The sequence below is a fragment of the Symphalangus syndactylus genome, chromosome 19 (genome assembly GCF_028878055.3).
Source record: "Symphalangus syndactylus isolate Jambi chromosome 19, NHGRI_mSymSyn1-v2.1_pri, whole genome shotgun sequence".
Lineage (NCBI taxonomy): Eukaryota > Metazoa > Chordata > Mammalia > Primates > Hylobatidae > Symphalangus > Symphalangus syndactylus.
In genome coordinates, this window is record NC_072434.2 from 16,111,142 (window position 1) to 16,119,328 (window position 8,187).

Here is an 8,187-nt window from a genome sequence, read left to right on the forward strand (position 1 = left end):
CATCTATCTCTAGGCCAGAATCAGGGAAGCCTCCCTGGGGATTTCTAATGTAGGATTAGAATCTAATCAAGGATGCAGGGAGGCCATTGATCTTCACAAGACCAAGCAGATTCTCAGGTTAGGGCGCAATTCTGCAGTTCTCTTGACCCTGTTACTTCTTAATGCTGCTACTGCTTGTTAACGTGTTTCTGCACAGCAGGCACTATCCTAGGTGTTTTCACATTGTGTATCGCAGTTATGGTAACATTTCTGTACGGTAGGTGTGATCATTCCCATTTCACAGATGGGAAAACTGAGGACCAGATAAGTTAAGTTACACTACTCGGGAAAGGGCACCCTGGGACTTCATGCAAAGCAGCCCACCTCTACAGCTGCATTCCTGATCTTTGTGTCCCCTGTCTTCCCCCTTGCTTGGATGTATAGTCTGAGTGTCTGGTCAGGTCCCTTCCTGTGTAAAGCTCTAAAGGTTTGCTTCTTTCTTTCTTTCTCTCTCTCTCTCTCTCCCTCTCTCTCTCTCTCTTTCTTCGGCTCATGCATGGAAGATTTCATAATCATTTCCAGGAATTGGTTCTCTTTAGTCACCTAACTAGTTTATTACAACCCTGGCCTAATGAGGCATTAAAAAAAAAAAGTTCAGAGAGCCGGAACTAGAGCTAAAAATTCAGGACCAGCCCTGAGGTCCTTGCTGACATATGTATAAAAGGAGCTCAGATCTTTATTTGCGGGGATGTCCATCAGGCTCAGGTTGCTCGGGGCAAATGCATGACTCTAAGCCAACTTCTGAGGGCTCTCTGCTAACACGTTGGAGGTTTCTTCCTCTCCTCCGATAGCCCACTGTGGTCTGAGACATAAAAAATCAGTTTAATAACAGCCTCAGTCAGACACTAGAGGAAGATACCTCCCCAGAGAGACCCATAACACACTTCAGCCAAGTAGACACAGGTTATTTGATGGTGCTCCCCTGGTACAGATATCCCAGAGCTGAAAGCATGACTAACGTGGAATGGAGAATGGAGATTCTACTCAGAAAGAAACAAACCCTGCATTCAGGGTCCAGCACCACCAAGCTCTTCATTTTTCATACGGTGACGCAGCTTGGTTTACAGGTGCTGGCCTTCCCGAGCCAGCCTGCTCCCTTCACTCTCAGCAGTATGATGAGCTGTCATCCTACTGCCTACTCTCTAAAGGGCCAGCTGAAACCCATGTGGGCAGCAGAGAAGCGGCAGCCTCAGGAGAGAACCCCATGCTGCACCTCTAGAGGCATGTGGCGATCACCAGTGCCAATGCCCCCGGCCTGCAGATCACTGTTTGCCTCCTGGATGCATTGCATCAAAGACATTGATTGAAGCCAGGCACCGTGGCTCATGCCTGTAATCCCAGCACTGTGGGAGCCCGAGGCAGGAGGATCACTTGATGCCAGGAGTTTGAGACCAGCCTGGGCAACATAGTGAGACCTCATCTCTAAAAACAACAACAACAGAAATACACACATTAGCTGAGTAGGATCTGAACTCTTCTATGTTCTGCCTCTGCCAACCTCTGGCCTTGTTCCCACTGCTCACTTATTTGCTACCTCTATCCAGATCTACCAGTTCTGCTGTGAGCATAGAGGGTCAAACAAAGGCTACTTCTTTCCCTGAGTGGCAAACTTCTGGCTTCCTAACCTCGAGTACTTTAGAGAAGAGGAAGAAAGCTAGGACTACTGTGTCCAAAGGTGTTTTCAGAATGCTCTAATTTGTCTGAAGATACTGTGTTTCATTTCAGACAAGAGTTCAAGAAAAAGAATTCAGAATGTGGCTTCTTTAGGGCCTGGCATGGGAAGATCAGACTGATTAGTAAATGCAACTAATCTAAACATTTTACGGGGTCAGCACTTTTCTTCCCTACCTCTGCCAGTGGAGTACAGACAACTACAGATTAATTACAATATACATCACCAAAAGGAAACATACTCCCATTCTAGAGATGGGAACATTGAGGCTCAGATGAACACAAGCTGCAGGGGATTACAGGGGCTATTTTTCCAATCGCTGCCTATCAGGCAAGCCTTGGGCTAAGAGCCAGGCTCAGACCAGGAACAAGGAAACAGCAAGTCTTCAGGAGGACCCCAGTGGCTTATGAGAGGGGCTGGGCCCTGTCACCTGACACTCCACCTATTGACTTTGGATGTCTACTCCAAAAATCTTCCTCCTTCCGCTTCTCCCTAGCCAGGGTGTGGAGGTAACAGCACATAGGACAATGGTTGGGTAACCTCAAAAAAGGTTTGCTCATATGTCTCTGCCTCTCAGAAACAGAGAATCAAAGCTCTTTGGAGTGTAGGGACTAGGCCCAAAGAAGAATTGAGAGAGATTTTGGACTATGGCTGACTTTCCATTTCCAGGGCCTTTTTCTTTCTTTCTTTTTTTTTTTTAATTATTTTTATTTATTTATTTATTTTTGAGACAGACTCTCGCTCCCTCCCCCAGGCTGGAGTGCAGTGGCACAATCTTTGCTCACTGCAACCTCCACCTCCAGGGTTCAAGCAGTCCTCCTACCTCAGCCACCTGAGTAGCTGGGATTGCAGGAGCGCACCAGCACGCCTGGTTAACTTTTGTATTTTTAGTAGAGTATTTGTTGGCCAGGCTGGTCTCGAACTCCTGGCCTCAAGTGATCGCCTCCCTTGGCCTCCTGAAGTGCTGGGATTACAGGTGTGGGCCACCACGCCCAGCCTCCAGGGCCTTTTATGTTCCACCTCACTCCCCGCTTCCCACGGCAGGCTCCTCAGGGCTGGACACAGGCAATCTCAGGGGGCTTTTACCACAGTTTCCACCTTCACTCCTTCACCAGCCAAAATAAGAAAGGGTACCAACAACCTCTCCACTCTGGGAGCCCCAGAAGAAATGTTGTTTTCACTTTCTGACTGGGAGGCAGCTGAGCTAGGAAAACAGGTGAAGAATGGGACATCAGGGCAGTGACACAGGGAGGCAGGTGGTCAAGGAGAAGGAGGTGCCTCAGTGTGTTCACAGAGGAAAGTGAAAAGATTTGAGCATTGCATGCACACGTTTGTCCAGTGAGTCACCTCTCCAACACCAACTGAACACTAGAGCTGCTAATCTGACCGTGGCCTTCCTTCCCTCTTCACGTCCCTGCATGCTACCACCCAGCTTGCCAACCTTTGACTTCCCTGATTAAGGTTGTTCTTAGAATTGACACAATGCTGCCCATTTGTAGATGCCATATGCCCCGAGCTCCTTAGGAAGGACTCTAGGAAGCCCCTAGAGAATCACCAATAGTCAGGGTCTTTCTAATGAACTCTTCCCTCTCCCACCTGCCCCTTAATAGGGAGACTCACCTGGGAAAAGGTTTAGGCCTTTGAACATAAATCTGGGCTCAGAAACTCCCAGAAAACATGCCTAAATGCAGCCAACTGGAGCTTTCAAGTTCCAGCTCTTCTAGTGGGATTCCAAGTAGTGGCTTCACAAGGAAGCATGTTGCCAGCCAGCAGCATTGCCAGCTGTGTAACAAGGGCGGTGGTCCCCACCCAATGCTCTTCTCCCCCAGCCCAAAAGGAAGAACTGAAACAGGAAGAATAAACACTGTGCTCCTGCCACTGAGTGACAGCTAGGGTCAGCAAACCCCATACCACTATCTGCTAATGGGAACAGGTAGCATGAATAATTCCAAACAGCCAGTATCCTCTAAAAAGGGGGGACAATCTATTTAGCTTTGGAAGATTCAGTCACAATTTTATTCTTCAGTGGTTGATTCTAAAATGACTCTGTATTTTAGGCTAGATGAGGAATGCTGGATTGCAGGGCTGGCTGGCCTGGGATTAAACATTGACTCCAGTCAGGGGTTAAACATTGACTCAGGTGAAGATCTGTACATAGGAGCAGAGAGTTGGCAGTAAACAGCATTTCCTCTGTCCCTCTTACCTCATTTTTATGGCAAAAGCCACACTCAAAGGAACCATCCATGTGGAGGGATGCCTGCTGAGCAGTGGAGAGTGAAGAAGGGCTATCTAGCTTCCCTTTCTCTGTTGGTGATTTTGTCAACCCATGGTCGTGGAGCATCAAGCTAATGACAGCCTGAAGGGTTGGATTTGTGTGAGCCTCTGGGCTTGGTCATATCCAATATTCTCTGGCTAAACCAAGGGTGTAAATGGATGTCCCTTGCTGTCTGTAGAAATATCATCCAAAAAATTCATCCTGACAGCAAAAGTTTTGAGAAGTGGAGGAAAATGCTTTCTGGAAAACCTTGGTTCTAGACCCATCTGTGTGATGACCTCCTGTGCAAACTGGAGCAAGTCATTTCACTTTTCTATTCTTAGTCCTTCATCATTCAGTGGAGAATCACTCTAGTTACTCCATCATGTTCTAGTACATGCTCCTAGTAGTCTCCAAAACTGTCTTAGCAGACAGTGTCAGACACGTATGCACACACACACACACACACACACACTTGCCTTTTGCTGTCCCATTTATTTGATGCTGAATTATAAGCACCTATTAGATGCTAGTTACTGAACATATTATAGCTAATCTTTTTTTAGATTTTTATTTTGGGGAGATAGGGTCTTGTTCTGTCACCCAGGCTGGAGTGCAATGGTGCAATCATAGCTCATTTCAGACTGCAACTCCTGGGTTCAAGCAATCCTCCCACCTCAGCCTCCCAAGTAGCTGGGACTACAGGGGTGTGCCACCACACCTGGCTAATCTTTCTGTTTTTGTACAGACAGGGTCTTGCTATCTGGCCCAGGCTATTCTCCAACTCCTGACCTCAAGTGATCCTCCCACCTCGGTCTCCCAAAGTGCTGGGACTAGAGGTGTGAACCACTGAACCTGGCCTATACTTAATCTTTATAACATACCTATACGGTAAGTATAATTTTCCCCAGAGACATTAAATAATTTGTTCAAGGTTCCCTGGCTGGCAGGTGGTAAGGCTTGGATATGAACCCAGGGCATCGAGGTCCAGAGGCCCTGCTCTTTCCCCAAGGCTACACAGGCTCTCTATGCTTGCTACTTCCTGGCTTGTGTTGTTCCTTGACAGTGTTGCATGTGAGTGATGACTCCTCAGTTGGACTACTTGCCCTTGGGGAACAGGGGTGCACACTCCTGCATGTCTCAAATCTCTCTGGACCTTGAGCTGGTCATGGTCGGTAGGCCAAGAAATAACCACTGTCCCCCCTTCTCAAGGTTTGTCTATGCCTCCATCTCTGGAGCCTAGAAATGTGACCTTATTTGGAAAAGAGTCTTTGTAGATGTGATGAAGTTCAGGATCTTGAGATGAGGACATCATCTTGGATTAGCTGGGTGGGCCCTCAATGCCATCCATATAACAGAGAAATGGAGAGTTATTTGAGACATACACAGAAGCCAATGTGACTATGAAGGCAGAGGTTGGAGTGACACAGCTACATGCCAAAGAACACCAAAGAATGTCAGCAGCAACCAGAAGCTAGAAGAGGCAAGCAACGGATTATCGTCTAGAGCCTGCAGGGTGGCCCTGCTGGCACCTTGATTTCAGGCTTCTGGTCTCCAGAAGAGAAAGAGCATACATTTCTGTTTTCTTAAGCCACTAAACTTGTGTTAATTTGTTATAGCAGCTGTCAGAAACTAATACAGTGTTCAACCAAAACACAGAATCCTAGAACTGAAAGAAGCTTGGGGACCATTTGGCACTGTCCTCTGATGGAACAAACAATCCTGCAGACCTACAGGATGAAGTGATCTGGCAAAGGTCACTCAGCAATTAGAGGCAGAATCGGGAACAAAACAAAGGTTTTCCAAAGTGACTTATGCTGAGTCCTAGAGTCAGGAAAGTCCAGTGAGAAGCTATTCTTCTGCTGGTATATTTTCTTGTATGATTACTTTAAAAGAAGCGGGAAGGGTTGAGCAGATGAAGTGTTGTAAGTTTGGAAACTATAATCACTGCTGTTATCATCATTATTATTGATTTGGGCAGTAGTATCTCTTGGCCTGTCCCTCATCCCCCAGGGCTGGGAAATAGTACTATTTTAGGGCCACTGGGTCCCAGATGGGGAAACCACAGTGTGGGAGGGGAAGCAAGTGAGTCCAATCACACCACCGGCGTGTGGCTGAGCCCAAAATAGAACATAGGATTTTTGACTCCGTGCCTCTTCCCAGGGCTCTACTTCTCATTTTCCCCTTTCTGTAAACTGGATCAGTAGGATCAGTGGGCTCCAGGTATGTGGGGTGTGTGTGTGTGTGTTTGTGTCTGTGTGTGTACGTGTGTGTGTCTGACATGGGTCAGCTAAGACAGTTTTGGAGACTATTGAAAACATGCAACAGGACATGATCTAGTAAATTATCCACCATCATGAAATAGCAAAGCAGGGAAGGAAATCTGCAACCTATCCTCCGCCCCCACCAAGGCAGCATGAGAAGAAACGATTTAATGAGTGTTCTCCCCTTCCTCCCTGCAAGCCTTCACTCGTCAAATTTCTACACTAGTGTTCTGTGAACCTGCCTTGACTTCTACTCCAGCCCGGACAACTGGATGCAACTTATTTCTTGCTTTGGGAAGGAAGAAACAAACCCTACAAATATTTTGACTATTGAGTTCAAATGGAGAGAGGTATAAATTGGGAACCCTTTGAAAGGAGCTATAATCTGACAGAACCAGGCTTGTCTCATCTCTGCACCTGCATACCTTGTCTCCCCTCACATCCTCCCACTAGACATTAACCCCAGAACTGGGGAGGAGAAAGACTGCTGAAGAGTAAGAAGGAGAGCTTAGTTACTGGTGTGTCTTGGTGCCCTCCCACCCACCACCATGGGGCAGAGTCCAGGCTACAGTAGGGGAGAGAGGATTAACAATGATAGAGATATCCAGGTGGGCTTGGGAATTCCAAATTGAGGGGCCCTCACCTTTGCCCATCCTGTATAGAACTTTGGTGGGCCACAGTCTTACTGATATCCATTGTACCCCCAATTATATGGGAACACTGGCACACAGGAGGCTACAAGAGTGTTAGGGGAAAATGTGACTCTGCTGCACAGGATCTCCCAAAGGCCTCAGGAGCCTGCGATCAGCCAAGCTCACCCTGCACCCACAAGGTGGGCAAGGAGAGGCTGAGGGCCTGGCAGACCCACCCCAGGGAGCTCAGTGTATGGACTAGGAGGGCACAGTGTGGACCACAGAACCCTCAGGATGAGCAGGGACAAAGCCCACTGACCAGGCAGGGCAAGTCACATCTCAGTAGACAAAACTATTTCCTTCTGGAGCCCAAGGCCAGCACAGCATCGTGACAAAGCAAGACCAAAATAATGGGCCACCCCTTTTCACTGCCTCAGCAGTAACATTGACCACCCCCTCACCCAAGACCACTCTCTCCAGACTGGACCCCAGAGGAGAGAAGGGAGACAAAAAGGAAGGGAACTCCATAATGAGGCTAAATTTTAAATCTGGAATGAAGTGACTGAGAGATCACTGAACTGGACTGAGCTTGCCTAGAAGTGACTAGGTAACTTGTTTTCTTTTATCAGTCAGATTATGGGTTTAGGGCTTGAAATTAAGCTACATCTGGAAGCCATCATCCTCAGCAAACTAACACAGGAACAGAAAACCAAACACCACATGTTCTCAGTCATAAGTGGGAGCTGAACAATGAGAACACACGGACACAGGGAGGGGAACATCACACACTCAGGCCTGTTGGGGGCGGTGAGGGAGAGGATCAGGACTAATAGCTAATGCATGTGGGGCTTAATACCTAAGTGGTGGGTTGATGGGTGCAGCAAACCACCATGGCACACGTTTACCTGTGTCACAAACCTGCACGTTGTGCATGTGTAATCCCGGAACCTAAAACAAAATAAAAAAAGGAAATCCAAATTTGCGAACCACAAAAAAAGGAAAGAAATTAAGCTACATACAGAAATTATGGGGGCTTTTTGCTTGCCATTGAAATCTGTGATTGTGTGTTAACACCCACAAGTGAGCCAGTGATTAGCTAAAATAAGACCCAGGGCTCTGGCTGCCTTGTGTTTCTCCAGGGCTCTATTTCTCTATTTTTCCTTCCCCTTCTGGTGTTTGGCCTATAGGACTCTGTAGGGAGAGCCTGGGTCAGCCCTGTACAGGTGGGATGGGGCAGCGTTTCTGTGGGGGTTTGCAGTGACGGGTGGGGGGGCCATACACATGTGTGTTGGGGAGTGGGCTTCACTTTTGTCACAGGACTGCCAT